The sequence below is a fragment of the Sciurus carolinensis genome, chromosome 5 (assembly GCF_902686445.1).
Source record: "Sciurus carolinensis chromosome 5, mSciCar1.2, whole genome shotgun sequence".
Classification (NCBI taxonomy): Eukaryota; Metazoa; Chordata; class Mammalia; order Rodentia; family Sciuridae; genus Sciurus; species Sciurus carolinensis.
Genome location: NC_062217.1, coordinates 11,614,779 through 11,631,572, shown reverse-complemented (window position 1 = coordinate 11,631,572; position 16,794 = coordinate 11,614,779).

The window sequence follows — 16,794 nt, the reverse complement described above, 5'->3', positions numbered from 1 at the left end:
GTTAACAGTCTCCTACGTATCTTTCCAGAAATCGAACCTTCCCTTTTAACTTAGATCCTTGAAACCTCTTACTTGGATAATTATTTAACTGACCATATTAATATTATGGTTGCTTTCAAATCGATGTGCAGGCTTTTTAAAAGCAACTGAGGAGTTGGCATTTTTATTGTACAGAGCACACTTGGCATCTTAATGCAAAGCATGGCTGACAGTGTTACTAAATGACACCTCTGATAGTTAATAAATATGTAAAGTTGCAGGAGCCACCTCTTGGGATCTGTTAGGGGAAATTCAGAAACTGGAGGCTGGAACTCTTGCTCTGTATCCCAAATACCCAGTTAGCCCGTGACGAGAGCTCCGACAGAACAGAGCACCTGGGCATCTTCTCGCCCAGGACTGAGGCCCATGACTTAAGGCCTCTGAAAACCAGTGTGAACGCAACCTGCTGTCCGGCTGTGACATGCAGCTGATGGTTGGCCTTGATGCTGGATATCCAGGTGTGGCTGGGGAGTCCGTGCCTGGACTTCCCTTGGCCCACAACCTCATCAGCCTCATTCCAGGAGAAACCACGATGTGGTTTAGTTCTACCTCAGGTGTGAAACCTACCTTTTGAACTACATCCCCAGCCCTTTTTATTTTGAGGCAGGGTCTCACGAAGTTGCTGAGGCTGGCCTTGATCCTGTGATCCTTCTGCCTCAGCCTCCTGAGTTGCTGGCATTACAGGTGTGCACCACCACACCCAGCCTACTTTTTTTTTTTTTCTTCATATCCGTCAGAGTTTTTTAAAAACTGTATTAAAACTAGATCAGTGAGAAGCTTTGTTTCCTATTAAAACACACACACAAACACACACACACACACACACACCAAACAGTCCAAGGATCAGCATGAACAGGTCGGGAGTACAGCTCCTCTTGGACCCTAGGCTGCTCTAGTGAGGCTGCCTCCATCACTCTCCCAGTAGCTGGTCTGTGCTAAATTGGTGGCTTCAGAGCAGTCCTGCCTGGGCTACTTTGAAGGGAATATGCCCCTTCATTAACACCTGCGTTGAGATATTCAGTCTCTAGGTTGCTAGAGTTGTGTGTGAACACCTGTCAGAATCAGTCAGCAAGTGACAAAGGCTGAAAGGGAATTGGGTCATGATGCCAAGTAAGCCACGATTACCTCTGTCCCTCAGTCCCTCATAATGCTGGAGTTATACAAACACAGTGGTCTGGCACTATTTGGCATTATTTGCAACATTAATCCTAATTTTATTAGATTTTTCTGTTTAGATTTTCTTTGCAGTATATAAAGAGAAACATCTTGTTCTTTATTTTCCTCAAAATTATAATGTGACCACTATTAGAAGGAAAGAAACTGTTGGAGGCATGACTTGCTGGCAGAGATAAGAGCACCTTACCCCGATCTTGCTCCTAGCATCTCAGAAAGAACTGACCTATAGTTGGTTTGCAGGATGCAAGTTGCTGAGAGGGGACAGCAGGCCTGAGGGCCTTCCAGTCGAGGGAACCAGTCTGAAGGTTGACCAAGCAGTTCTCACAGACTGGGACCTGCTGGTTTTCTGGTGAACAGAAAACACCAACCCAACATAGGAGAAGAAGTGCAACTAAAGGCTCCCCAGAGGCAGATGTGGAGAGGCCAGTGAAGGGCCATGAATGTTTGTGGTCAGCTGGCTACTTGCTCTCTGAAAAAGCCAGTGGCTCTTGATTGAAAAGAAGGTCAGCGTGTGGCCAACGAGTTCATACCATTCTACGCTGGGCAGGATAGGCAGTCACTGTGGTCTGTGAACAACCCTGCGGCACTGGAAGGGAAAGCTCCAAGTGGACAAGATGTTGTGCAGGGGGTGTTCCAGAACTCTCAGTCTGTGTACAAGTAACGGTCCTGGTGGCTGCTCAACCCGCCTCCGGTCTCCAAACAGAATTTAGTGAGCCAGCAAAGGAAGGTACTGGACACCGTGAAGGGCGTGGGGCACACCGAGGGCCTGGGCCAGCTTGAGCCTCCAGATGGAGGGTGGCTGCTTAGATAGACATCTCTGTCTGTCAGGGAATCCAGCTTTGGAAGTTCTCATGGCTGAAAGGGACATTCCCCAACATAGGCTTCTGGCCTGAATGCCACTAGGGGGCAAGAAACTTACTCTGTAGGTACTTAGATTTTCTGGAAAATTCGAATGTGTTCTGCTGGACTTTGATGGCCCATTGTTTACTTGGAGAAGGATGGTCCAGAAGATTGCATGTCTCACATAAAAGCATAAAGCTTGCTAGCAAATAAAACTTCTCCACTCTCCCTCCCATATCTTTCTCCCCTACCAGCTACCACCAGCAGCATCCAGAACTCCTCATATGCGTTGCTGTGGGCAGGAAACATTTGCTTGGCTGTTTTTCTACAAGTTTACTTCTGTCTCTCCAGGTTTGTAAACTAGTCCAGTCAAAGACAATCAAAGGTGTACTCACCCCTACAGGAACTGGTCATCCTGGATCAAGGGGACTCCAGTATTTACCAAAAGAATAGTAATAATCCATTTTGCCCATTGTGACAACTTTTCTGGCCAATTTTGAAATATGTGTGTGGGTCTACAAAGCTCTCCTTGATTTCCCATCCAAATTTGTGGATAGGGAAAGACTGGGAAGGAAACTATCCCTAAATCCCTGGCTATCCTTGTCTTAGCTTGGCTGCTATAACAAAATATTAATAGACATGTCTGAGGTTTAAATAACAGACATCTAAAATCAGAAACTGGAAGATCTAATGTCTGGTGGGGTCAGCTTCCTAGTTCACAGGCAGCCATCTTCTTGATACAACTTCATCCACCAGAGAACAGAGAGAGATCATCTCTTTTATGTCTCTTACACTAATCCCACTCATGAGAGCCCCATCCTCACGACCTGATTATCTCCAAAGGTCCCCCCTCCAAATACCAATCACATTGTAAATTTAGGCTTCAACATACAAATTAGGGATAACATAGTGATTTTGTTTTCCTTTGGTGATACCATATTGGGTCTCTAACAGACCCTGAACTCAGATCCAGGTAGGTCTGGTTCGATCCATCTTTCCTGGACTAAGCTGAAGTCAGCCATTAGCTGAGTCCTTTCCAAGGCCACTGGAGCCCCATCAAGCCACAACTACATGCCTGGGGACCCACTGGGGACCCTCTGCCAATAATCCAGGATTTCTGCCTCAGAATTTGGTACTTTGTCTTATTTCATCTGCTGCACATGGTCCCAGCCGTCCTTCAACTTTTTGTCCACTTCCCCGAGTTTCCAGTTGAGGAAATGGGTACCTGCTGCTTTAGATCATCCCTCATTGTTTTAGTGCTCATTCTATTGCAGAGACAGGTAGTGGCTCACCAGGGGGCAGAAAAAGGATTTAGCAAAATATATTTTAAATGTCTGAAATACATTGATTCAAGTGCCTATTTTGTGTTAGGTTTAACGATAGGAACTAAGTGAGATAAAAAGGCCAGCCTTCAGCTGGGGACGTAGCTCAGTGGTAGATCACTTGTCTGGCATGCAGGAGGCCCTGGGCTCCATCCTCGATGCCAAAAAAAAAAAAAAGGCCAACCTTCACAGTCTAATGGGGAGAACAGCCAGGAGACCAAGATTATTATCAAAGTAATGATCCAGATAGTGCCTTGACTGTGAATGGCCTTCTGAGGTCCCCATCCTATAAAGGTGTGTGGCTTCGTCTGGACTCCCCAGTGTTACAAGCTCTTAGGGAGCATATTGTGTGAGTTACCTTAAGCACCTACTTACTAATGGGCACAAGGAATAACAACGTGTTAGGATGAACCATTGTCAAGAGTCTTCCTTGGCTCTTCTTGGCTATTTTTATTCATAGGTGTATCAGTTAATATGCTTTTGGGAAAATCTAGATTTGATTAGTAACGAGAAAACAGTAAAGATCCTGGAGTAGTTGTCCATTACAAGTGCCTTTCCAAAAGGTACGTTGAAGTTCTAGCCCCCAGTGCCTCCGAACATGCCCTTGTTTGGAAGCAGGGTCACTGCAGATGTAACTAGTTATGATGAGGTCATGCTGGTGTGGGATAGGCCCCTGATGCAATATGGTTGATGTCCCTGTGAGAGTAGAACAGGTGAAGACACAGAGCCACAGGGCCAGGGCCAGGGTGGTGATGCCAGGCAGGGAGGCCGGGGCCATTCAGCTGCAAGTCCAGGAAGCCCAAGGATTGCCAGCCAACCATGAGGACCCAGGAAGAGGTAAGGAAGGATCCTCCCCTGTGGACTTCAGAGGGAGATGGCTCTGCTGATACCCTGGTGTCAGGCTTCTGGCCCCCAGAATGATGAGAGAATGAATGTCTGTTGTTCGTGGGACTTTATTACAGCAGTCCTGGGAAATGCATGCAGTGGGTGACCAGGAATGTCCCAGAACTGGTAAGGAGAGAAATATGCTCTCAAGCGGAGACAGACGTGCAGTAAAAATACCCATCTGAGGGAGCTCGAGAGCCTTCCATGCCTCCATCCTGCCTTGCCTCTAACCTAGGTGACGGGCAAACAATAGCAGTTTCCAGGACTTGCTTCTTGCAACCTCCTTTCAAAGTGATGTTCTTATTTTTAGTTTCTGTTCTATTGAAATTTGGATTCCAACCACAAATGCCTTTATTGCACAGAAAACCTCTGACCTACATGGCTTTTAGCAAAGTGCAGGATTCTGAGGAAGACAGACGCTGAATGACCCATTGACCAGCTCTGACTGCTCTCCTAGTCAGGGCTGGGTGCTGGGACAGTGTGACAACAGCTTGAATGGAGAGGACTCACCTTTCCTGCCTGCGTTTGACAGTGGGACAGGAATACTTTCTTGGTTTTGGGTTTTTTTTTTTCCCTCAGGGAGCAGGAAGCAGCAAATCCTGCTATTTGCCAGAAATTGTTATCTGGACTGACAACATAGAAACATTCTCAATCTGCCCATTCTGCCCAGCCTGCCTCTGAGGGACTCTGTCTCCTTAGACACTTGCTTCTTCCAGTGGCTCTCAGTGGGGTTCCCAGACTGTAGTGTCAGTGCTACCTGAGAACTTATTAGAGAGGCAGATTCTCAGGCCCCGCCCAGACCTGCTGGATTGCGAGCTCTGCAGGTGGGCCGGCACTCTCGGTTCTGAGACGCTGTCAAGGTGATTCTGACGCCCACCAATGGGGGAGCACCAAACTTGAATCTGTTGCCATCTGCAGCAGTAGGCTCTTAATTCTTCTCCTGCCCGTCCAAATGCTTCTTCACCAAGTTCCATCCTGGCTCCTTCCTCCTTTATCCCCGCTTGTCTGTGTATGCACACATTCATGCATTCGTTCATTCGTTCTTTTAGAAAGTGTCTGGAAAATGTTATCTTGTGCTTAGTTTGGTGGCTGAATCTAGATGGGTCAGACACTGTTGGTTAAGTTCCTTCAGGTTGTAAGAAGCAAGGACTCTGCTTTTGGAAATGATGGGTATGAGCAACTCTTACTACAACAGGGAGATATACATTTAAAGGTATTTCTGTGGAAGAGAAGAGAAGCAAGAAGAAGTAAGAAATATAGGAAAACATCCCAACATCTAAGTTCCATGTGGTCTTTAGAATATTCTTTCTTTCTTTCTTTTCTTTTTTTTTTTTTTTTTTTTTTTTTTTGGTACTTGGTACTGGGGATTGAACCTAAGGGCACTTTTCCACTGGACTGTATCCCCAGCCCTGTTTATTTTTATTCTGAGACAAGGTCTACTTCTACTGTGACTATTTCTACTCCCCTTCAGTGCTGCTGCTTAACCCTGGGTTTGGTTGCCCAAGGAATCTGTGTGCTATATTCTCTTGTTTTCTTTCAGTTATGGTTGCCAGTACCAAATTCTTCTCCATCTCACGGGCACAGAGCCCATAGAAAAGGTCTGGCTGAACCTTGCATGTCTTGTTTGCAGAGAACTCCCCTATTTGGGTGGAGCCTTTGTGCCATGGCCTGTCTCCCAATGGCAGTTCTTGACTCAGAACCAGTTCCTATCCAATCAGCTATGGACAAGACACATGGCAATACAAGCAAGGGACCTGCTGAAGGTCACGTGGTTCACCAGAGGGCTCTGAGTACACTTGGTACTTGAGCAACACTGGACCCCAGTCTGGATTAGGAGAGAAGTCTAGTCATTTGGAAGTGATGATGGTGTGAGTTGGGGGTAAAGTCTCAAGGGTGGCGACATTGTCTAGGGAAAGTGAGTAGAGGGAAAGAGCCAAGGCGCCTCACGTCTCCAGTCTGCAAGGGCTAGATGAAGGTCAGGAGGCAGCGTTATGGAGGTCCCTGTTAGCCATCCAGACTCTAGGCCCAATGCTTCACCACTCTAACTGCGGTCATGGCTCTGCCTCTCCGTTTAGTTTTCTGTGTGTAAACAGAATGCTGAGGAGAGGACCCTCTCCAAGCTGGCTGATTCCCCTCCCTTTCCCCCTGGTCATGGTAGAAGGGCCGGAAAGGGACCTTTAATTTAAAACAAATCACAACACTGAAATAGCAGGTGTAGTCCTAAATGTTTCTAGGACTAAGGCAGAATATTCAAGAAAGACAAACCTGGGGGGCTTCCCTCAGTCTGTGCTTCCTTTCCTCCCCTCACTGTTAGGCTGACTCCAACAGCCAACTACACGGACTACGAACCTCCCCGGACACAGTCTCCTGAAGACCTGGGTCACCCTGGGTCAGGATTACTGGGTCCTGGGTATGAACAGGTGGGTTTTACTGAGCTCGGCTGGGGTGCCCTCCCAGGGTCTACGTTAGTTCATAGCTCCATCTATGGTGCGTGGTCTCTTCCATTTCCCCATGTCCTTTATAGTGATGGCCATCATCTGACTGTCTGAATTTTTCCTAGGTCATGGGTAAGAAGAGGTATCTTATTGTTTTGTATAATTTCCATTTCTCTGATGAATAAAAAGGTTGAATTTGAGCATTTCTTCACATTTTCCCTTTTATATCCTTGGTTCATTTTTCTACTGGGTGCATTTTCCTTGTGGTCTAGATGATTTCCTTTTATATTCTAGATAAGGTACCAATCAGCTTTTTTTTTGTGTGTGTAAAGAACCCAGGTGGCATGCCAGATGTTCTTTGCCATATCAACTCAGCTCTGCTGTGGACAATATGTAATGATTGGATGGGTCTCTAATAAAACTTTATTTATAAAAATGCATGGCAGGGTTGGACTTCCCCGTGAGATGCATTTGCTGATCCCTGTTCTAGACATAATGCCTTGTTGAATTTTGGCATTGTAGTTGTCTTCTCCTGCTTTGTGTACAATGTCCTTGGAGACCAGCACAATTTGGTTTTCATGGGGCCATGTCCCTTGGAGTGGGGGAGTCGGGGTAGTTTTGTTCCCCTCCAGCTCTGTGAGGAGCTCCGCCCCACAGTCTGTCACCCTTCTCACTGTGGAGGACTTGGCTAAGATGTGCTCTTTAGGCCAGGTGGCAGCTGGATAAGAGGGCAAAAGAAACACGCGGAGGCCCCTCAACAGGTCCACAGTTTACACTGATTCACGGTCACTAGCCAAGTTCGAAGTCAGGAGACAAAGAGGTAAACTACCTACAATGAGTCTAGGACAAGGGCATGGATGCAGAGAAGGGGGAAGAACTGCAGTTAGCAAGTCAAGGAGAGTCAAGTCTATCTCCGCCGCCTGCATTTGGTCTTCTGTGGTCTGGTCTCACCCCATCCATGCTACCACAAACCCCTCACTTCAGGTCATTCAGGGGGACCTGGGGAATCTGACAACAGTCAGACAAGGTGGGGCAAACAGACAGCAAACTCTATTCCAACTGCCCGCGGACTAAGCCTGCCGGGCTTTCCCACCGCCCAGAGGGAGGGATTGTTTGGGTCCATCTGCAACTGGTAGTAGCTTCTGCGAAGTAAGCAAACATTAAATAATTTCTCCTCTAGGAAATAAACTGAACTGGAGATCTTAGTGATCCCCCCCTTTTTTTTTCCTCTTGGGGAAAAATATCTCGAATTTTTTTCTCAATAAACAACAGCAACAGTTTATTTTTGTTGGCTGGACTTGGATCCTCCCCCACTTCCTCTTTTTGGATTGACAGGTTGACTACAGAATTGAGAAAGAGAGAGTTTTGTTCTTTTTGTATGAGTGGTTTCTCTACCTGGAAAATAGAAGCTCTGCATTCTGACTGTATTCGATGTGCTTCAAAGTTGTAAAAATTTGGATAAAGTACATGAGGGTTATGGGTGTTCTAGATTTTGGTCTTTTTATAACTCCCTCATATTTCACATTTGTTTGACCTCAGGTTAGAGGAATGCTTTTGAAAAGAATAATGATTTGATCCTAGCAATGGATGTAGCAAAAATACTGGGGTCAATAAGTTAAAAGCTTTTTTTAAAAAAGAAGATGAAGAAGAAGAAAAAGAAGAAGCAAAAACTAGATTTTTGCAAACTTTAAGCTTAGGGCTGCATGAAACAGAATTTCTCAGCTGTATTCTTATAAAAAAAAATGTATGGTGTGAAAATATTTTTTGAAGTTTATCAGAAAAAAAAGTTTGAATTAGGGAAAGCGAACTTCTCTGAGCTCTGCACTTATTTCCCCGGCTTTCACAGGTACTTACTCTGGATTTGTCTTTAGTACTTCTACATATGTATTTAATTTCTTCTCTTTTGCACAAAAATCTGAATATCCCTATGTGTTTTGGGGTTTTACAAATATTACCTAAGATGTAATTTGTTGAGTGATTTGTTGAAGGGAGAAAAGCAAGTTTCAAAAAAGTGTGTGTGAGCCTGGCGCAGTGGTGCACACCTGTAATCCTTGCAGCTCAGGAGGCTGAAGCAGGAGGATCACAAGTTCAAAGCCAGACTCAGCAACTTAGCAAGGCTGTAAACAACTTAGCAAGACCCTGTCTCCAAATAAATATAAAAAGGACTGGAGATGTGGCTCACTAGTTAAGCACCCCAGGGTTCAATCCCCAGTACCCCAAACAAAACAAAACAAAACAAAAATCCCCAGTATGTGGTGTAATTGATGTACTTTGTGAGAACTATGCATATGTATTTGCTTCTATTGATCAGTTGATGGATAGATCACCTATCATCTGTCTAGATATACACTTATGCAAGCAAAAAAATGCTTAAGGCCCATATAAGGCAGATAGCAGAAAATGAACTTACCTTACCTCAAGTGTTAGTTTTCTCCCCACACCCCCACTTTTTATCTCTGTATGTTTCAATTTGTCTATAATAAACATTATTACCCATATAACACTAAATGGGATTTTTTTAAGGGAGAAAGAGATGTTTAACGGTGTGGCATATTGGCATTCTAAAAATGGGAAGGCTAAAACTCTTCTAATTCTAAGGAAATTCATACACGGCCAGTTGGGGCCGTGTATGAATGGTGGAATCATCTGACTAGTGGTACTGCATTAATCAGAAAGTCAGAAGGAAGAGTGGGCAAAGGTCGAGTTTGGATTCCAGTGCTGGCCCTCCTCCTCTGACAGGTGCTCACGGGCCCCAGACCAGTGGGAGTGGTCCCAATGGGCAGAGTTCTCTGAATCTGGGCTCGTTTATTGAATTTCATCTGTAATTTACATACTGACGTAACCAGAAGACCAAGGACTAGGACAATTCTGCTAAGTGAGATATTAATTTATGCTTAGAAATCTTTTCTTGCATAGCTATTTTAATGACATTCATTACAAAAGTATGGCCAAACTTCGCGATACACTAAGGTTAGAATTTTGTAAATTTTTTTTCTTTTGTTTTTGAGTTGCTTAGGGCCTTGCTAAGTTGTTGAGGCTTTGAACGTGTTATCCTCCTGCCTCAGCCTCCTGAATTACTGGAATTTCAGGAGTGCACCACCATACCCAGTGCAAATGGTATTTTATTTCTTACAAATCAGAAGGAATTATAGATCCCAGCTCTGGAGGGGTGGAGAGGGTGACTAGGGATAGAACCAGGGCCTGGGCATGCTTGGCAAGCGCTCTACCATGGAGCCATACTCCTAGCCTCTATAAATATAATTTAAATTCAACTCTATTCCAGGTGTCTTCTACTAAAATTCAGATATCTGAGAACATTTCACAAGAGCATTTATGACAGTTTATGAGCAAGGCAATCCTCCAAGCATTTTGGAGAGCCCTTTATGTGTCAGCCATGGCATCTGTTGCTAGGAATACAGAGATAAATGAAGAAATGGGCTTTGCCTTCACCTTGACCCAGAAACAGGTTTAAGATTTGCTTTGTTCTTTTACTTAAATAATTCTCAGGACAACAAACAAAACCAAGGGAAAGTGCACTGGAGAATCTCAGCCACATGAACAATCAGAAGTCTCCTTTGTTGGATGGACCATTTTCAATCCTGGATCAAGGTTGTTTATTCCATTGTGGACAGGGGTGCACAGAGTTAGCAAATGGGGATTAAGGAACAGCTCAGAGCAATTAGATCACATAAAGTCCCGAATGTCTAGTTTATCAGGATGAATCCAAGTTTGACTCCTGTTGCTAAAAGAAAAAAATAAAAAGCATGCACATATTACTTACGAGCAAACCTGGGGGCATGACGCCTATTATCAGCAATAAACAGATTTGATTCTTTTCTAAACGAGATTGGCAGGGCCCAGGGAATTTGTCAGCATCCGGATAATCCTCCCATCATCGGCCTGCCCTACCATGGTAATAGAAAACTGTAGGTAATAAGGCTGGTTAACAACCTTCTTGTCTGGTGCATTAAAGATAATTCCACACAATCCAGAAGGTCTTAACCAAACAGCCTTTATGACAGGTTCGGCATTACACACCTTACCAGACGTCACCTCCACCAAGCCTGCCAGACTTCAGCAGCTTGGGCTCCAGTATGGAACATGGAGCTGACACAAAATTCAGTGACCACAACCATGCAAAATGCACATGGCATCACACTGTCCTCATGCAAAGACGTTCCCCGGGGGCCCCGGGCCAGGGCCATTTAGTGACCATGGCTTTATGAATGGGACATTGAGTTTCTGTATTCTTCATTTCAGTTTATTGTTCACCCGAGTTAAATTTACTGTTTGGAACAAGTAATAAATATACATGGATCACAAATTGCATAAAGGGACATAGTTGAAAACCTTTTTCTACGCTCGGTCTCCACTTGCTCTGTGCCTACCTCTCCTGACAGGTAACTTTCATCAGTTTTATTTTATCCTTTCAGTTAAAAAAAAAAGAACGTGAGTCCTGAAGACATCCTGCTAAGCAAAATAAGCCAGTTACAAAAGGACAAATAGATTCCACTCAGGGGAGGTCCCTGCAGTAGTTGAATGCACAGAGACAGGAGAGGAGTGGTGGCTGCCAGGGGCTGGGGACAGTGAGTGGGGAGGGCGTGTTCAATGGGACAGTCTCAGTTTGCGAAGACGGAGAAGTTCTGGAGATGGGTGGTGGGATGGCCGCACATCAGTGTGGATATGCTTAACGCCACAGACCTGTGCACTTAAAAACGGCTACAATGGTAAATTTTGTTATGTAGATCTGCCACAATAAAAAAGAAAAAGTGAAACTCATTCTTATTTTACTCTCCTTTTTTTTTACACAAAAATGGAATATAATTGTTCTTCACTTTGTCTTTTTTAGTTGACACTATTATTTTCTTATGCTATGTAGTATATATAGACATATATATAACACATATATAATATAGTTGTATTAGTACATGGAAATAGTACTTATTCTTCCTACCGTTGAATACTTTTCTGTTATTTCATCTAGCATACTTTAAAAAACTGATTCCCTGTTGATGGCATTTAGATTTTTCTTTTTCAGTATTTTGCTATAACAAACTGTGATGCACTTGCACATAAATTCTTTCACATATTCTGATTTTTTTCTCAGTACCGGGGATCAAAGCCAGGGTCTCCTGCAGCCGGGCAAGTGCTCTAACACTGAGCTACATCCACGGCCCTTTTTTAAGTTGACTCGGGACCTCGCCAAGTCTCCCAGACTGGCCTCAAACTTGCAGTCCTCCTTCTTCAGTTTCCCAAGTAGCTGGATTGTGGGCGTCCTCACCATGCCTGCCTCGTTTTGATTATTTTTTTCCCCCAAAGGGCTGCCTAGTAGTGGCCAAGACCAGGGCCTTCTACCTCTGTAATTTAAAAACCAAAATCTTTTTTTTTTTTTTTTTTTTTTTTTTAGTGTGAAAACATACTTTCTTTATTCAGTGAATACCCACTGAGGATTTACTCTACTGTAGGCTTCCGAAGGGACACAAAAATGGTTTAGATATAAACCTGTCTTCAATAAATTATAATCTAATATGATCCAAAATCTTCAGAACTGTGAGGGGACAGCAAGGGACCATTTCTGAAACTGGGTGTGACTGTGCCTCCCACCCTCACCTGTCCCCTTGTAACTGCCTCACAAGTCACAACCTGGGACTGCCTCCTTTTTATTTTTTTTAAATCCCATCACTTTTAACTGCCTTTGGTGGCTATCATTTATTTTTTCTGACAGGTAGGCAGGCCAGAGGTCTGTTTCTCAGTCTTCACTCCAGAGTTTGCTTAGCTTCTACTGTGTTCCAGGCATCATTTTAGGCATGGAAAATATGGTAGCAAACAGTCAACTCGGTGTCCCCACTCACCGGGCTCACCTGCTAATGGAAAGTAACAGATCACAAATGAAAGAACAGCAGAGGCGGGCAAAGAACAGAGAAATGCATACTGTAATTTCATGCACTCCAAACTCCCAGTCTCTAATCAGTCTAGGGGTGGAGAAGCCTTTTAAAACAGCTCACAGAGAAAGGCTTCCTTCCAATTCCATCTTGCTGAAGCTGCTGTTTTAGAAACTTTCATGCTCAAGGAAGTTCTGGCCAGAGAAGCAGCTTGTTGATTCTACCTGGTACTGATAGAGGTATTTATTGTCATTTGAATCATATGGAGTCACTTTGGTCATTTTGAACATTCAGATATCTTAGAGCAGTTTTTCTTTCTTTTTTCTTTTTTCTCTTCTTTTTTTGGTACAGGGGATCTAAGTCAGGGGCACTTTATTACAGAGCTACAATTCCAGCCCTTTTTTAGTTTTTTTATGAGATAGGGACTTGCTAAATTGCTGAGGCTGTCCTCAAACTTGCAATCCTCCTGCCTCAGCCTCCCAAGTTGCTGGGATTACAGGTATGCCCCACTGTGCTTGGTTTTTAGAGCAGTCTTTAAGAACTGTTTCCTGGTAAGGGAACTTTGGGGAAGGTTTCTTTTACTAGATGTACCAGACATCTAGTATATATTATTACTAACCTAGTGGCTTAATAACAACATAACTATTGTCCTACAGTTCTGGAGGCCACAAGTTCAAAATAGCTTTCATGGGGATAAAGTCAAGGGGTGGGCAGGGCTGCATTTCCTCTGAAGCTCAAGAGGAGAAGCCATTTCCTCACTGTTCACAGCACAGATGTTCTGCCTGCGTGCCTTGGCCTTGGCCAACATTATGTCACCTTGTGCTTACTTGTCTCATCTCTGTCACCCTGACTTGATTCTTATAAGATCCTGTGATGACACTGGGTCCACCCAGATGATCCCTAGTAATCTCCACATCCTAAAATGCTTAACACCATTACATCTGCCAAGTCAAATTCTCACAGGTTCTGGGGTTAGTCTGCTGACCTCCGACCTTCAGTATCCTGACTACTCCAGGAAATTAAGAAACAGCAACTGTGGAACAGAAGAATGATCACAGTAAGCAAAAATAACAGGGGAAATTAAGGAAGGAATACATTGAGCGGAAGATGCCTCAAGATTGAACACTTCGAATTCCACAAATATGTTTTGAGCATCCTTCATGGGCTAGGCACTGTTCCAGGCGCTTGGGACACGTGGGTGAACTAAACAGGCTCAAACCCCTCGTCTCCTGGAGCGTCCATTCCACACACTTCGTAAATAAGGGCATCATCTATCAAATAGAAGTGGAGAATAATACTCCGGAATACATTAAGCGGCCATCGGGCAGGGCTGGGGCGCCACCGGCCTGCCGACACCAGGGGGCGCTGCAGCGCAGTTTTGGCGGCTGAGATTAGAAAAACGATGATGTCATAAAATCAAACTCCGGGCCTGGGGGAGCCAGAAGGAATTTTAGAGGTCATCTAGTCTAACTTCCTCAGCCTACAGAGAGGAAGCCAAGGCCCGGAGGGCCCACGATGTGGTCGCTAGTTATTCTGCATTTGGCCTATATCTGAGCGACAGGCTCTTCCTCTCTCCCGGAGGAGCCAGACGCAGCGTCACCCTCATCAAACGCAGCGCGGCCCAGGAGGGCAGCTCCAGGGTTTTGTATCAGCGCAGCGGGAGGGGGGGATGACCTCAGAGGGTAGTTCTCTCTGTGCCACAGTTTAAAAACCGTTCCACAGAACTTCTAATAGGTCTCTTTCTAAGTGTGGGATTCTGAAGTCTTAAATCAGTGACACCGGCAACTCAGCCTTTGAGACTCAACTTTGGTGAAAATAACCTACATCGGCCAGACACCAAAAGGAAGGAGAAAATGGATTCTCATGAAGGGGCTTTGGCGTCGGCACAGAAAAAATAAAGCAGCTTCATTTTCTTAATCATCCCCGCTCTTTATGTCTGGACGGTTATTTAAACGTTACTTAAACCATGGGTTGATTTTTTATCCCATATCTCCTTGGGTGTGCCTATTTGCCCAAAATTGAGCCAATTTGTATTGCCAGTTTGTATGATGTCAAATGTTCCTGAGAGTAAGGGTGAACCTTATTTGACTTCATTCCAGTTACAAGACCCCATGGTGAAAATGTGACTCATTTCCACTCAGGAGACAGTGTTCCTTCAAAGCGACATTGGCTCAGACTTGAGCGTTCTGGGCTGGGGATGAGTGAGCTCAGTACTAGAGTGCTTGCTTGGCATGTGCAAAGTCCTAGGTTCCATCCCCAGCATCACACAAATAAATAAAAATTAAAACATAAACTGAACATTCAGGTCATTTGCGGTCTGAAGTCCACTGCTTTCTCTCTGCCTGCTCTACTTTCCCCTGAGGACTTTGGCTGGTCCAGTCTCCATCACCATCCTCTAACACAGGACTTACAGTGTTCTTCCTGCAACATCGCAGAAACATTGAATCCAAGTTTCACATGATGTAGGAGACTTCAGAAATGAAGACCCAAGGACCCCAAAACTTTTGCTTTTATGCAAGAGGACTGGACAGCCATGGAGAAATGCGATTGGACAGGGAGCATGATCTAATGGCAATAGATGGGGGTGCAGCAAATCCATCTGTTCAGGTTCTTCCTGGCCTCTCTGTGTGGCATTCCCTTCTTCTGGGTGAAGGGCAGGACCCCTCTGGAACAAGGGTCTTCAAGGGAGAAGGGAGAGAGTGACCTTTGTAGGTTTTCTGGCTTGCTTTGGGGGAGAGGGGTTTTAGTTTTCAAGAGCTGTCTTAGAGAAGAGGAATTCTGGATTTTGTGAATCACTTTGTGGGGCTGGTGGGGGCAGGAGACAGGAGGACAGGAGCAGGTCAGAGAGCCACTGCTTCTGGAGTCTTACCGTTCTCCCTCAATTCAAAGTGCTCAATATGCCAAGCAACCACGAGTTGAGGTTTGTGTCCTGGCCCCTGACATAACCCCCACCTAGCTTCAATAAGGATCAGAGTTGGTTGGGTATTCTGGTCCCCACTGTTGCCACCCCAAGCCCATTATGCTCTAGAGGTATGATGCTTCTAACCTCCCCAACCCCTTATTCCCCCAAACCCCACCAGGCTCCTACCCCCTCAGACTGCCAGCTCAACAGAATAACGCCTCTAATGGAAGCATTCGCCTTGCTCAGTTTCACATGCCCTTGGGAAAATAGGTGCTTTGATTTTCTTTCGTTTTTGGAGACTGTAAGGACAGATTTGACTAGCCACAGAGGAGGAGCTCTGAACCCCTTTATTTATTCTTTCTCGAAATAGAGCCCCCAGATATCCACACACATTGCAGAGAGAAAGTGACTAAAGCTTTATTTTAATATATACTAGCATGACAAAACAGTTCTTAAAACCCACACATTAGTGATTTCGTGGAGAAGCTCAACAAAACCACAACCAGCTGCAATTGCTTCCAGCAATATCTGAGAGATCTAATAGTTAGCAAAAAAAAATCATTGTAGGATCTACTTTAGGTCCCAGGCTTTTAAAATAAGGACATCTTGGCAGTTCTCAGAACTATAATGAAGTTGGTGGGACATTTTCATCTTGTATTTATTGAACACCTGTTCACTGGGTAGCCACTTGTCCAGCAGTGACAAGACATATTAAGGTCCCTACTTTCAAAGAGCTCACTAGTACTTTTTTTTTTTTTTTTTTTTTCCATGCAGGACTCCCTGGCACATTTCTAGCTCTGCTCACTAGAGGACAACACTGCTCCCCAAACCCACCTGATAGAAGGGCGGGAATCCCACCCCCACCCCACCCTCTGAGAAGCGTCAGGGAAAGTAAATTCACAAACACACAAATAGACGTTGTGAGGCCGATGATTTCATTGCCATGAACTAGGTGGGGGGAGGATGTTAGCCCAGGCCCCTGTGACTGGGTGGCACACGGGTGGACAGGAAGTTTCCGCATGAGCAACCTGGAGATGGGGAACAGCACGTGTGAAGGCCCCAAAGCGGGTGAGAGCTTAGTGAACCTAAGAGACATGGAAAGATGACCCAAAAGACGGGCTGCAGGTGTAGCCCAGAGGTGGAGTTTGTGCTTCTCATGGGCAAGGCCCTGGGTTCAATCCCCAGCACTGCAAATAAAACACAAAATGGAAGGAAGACAGCAGGCTCCAGAGGGCAGGTAGAAGAGGACTGCAGGGGCCAGACCACCTGAAGCCTGCAGGGTTGTGGTCAAGAACTTGGATTTTATTCTAAAT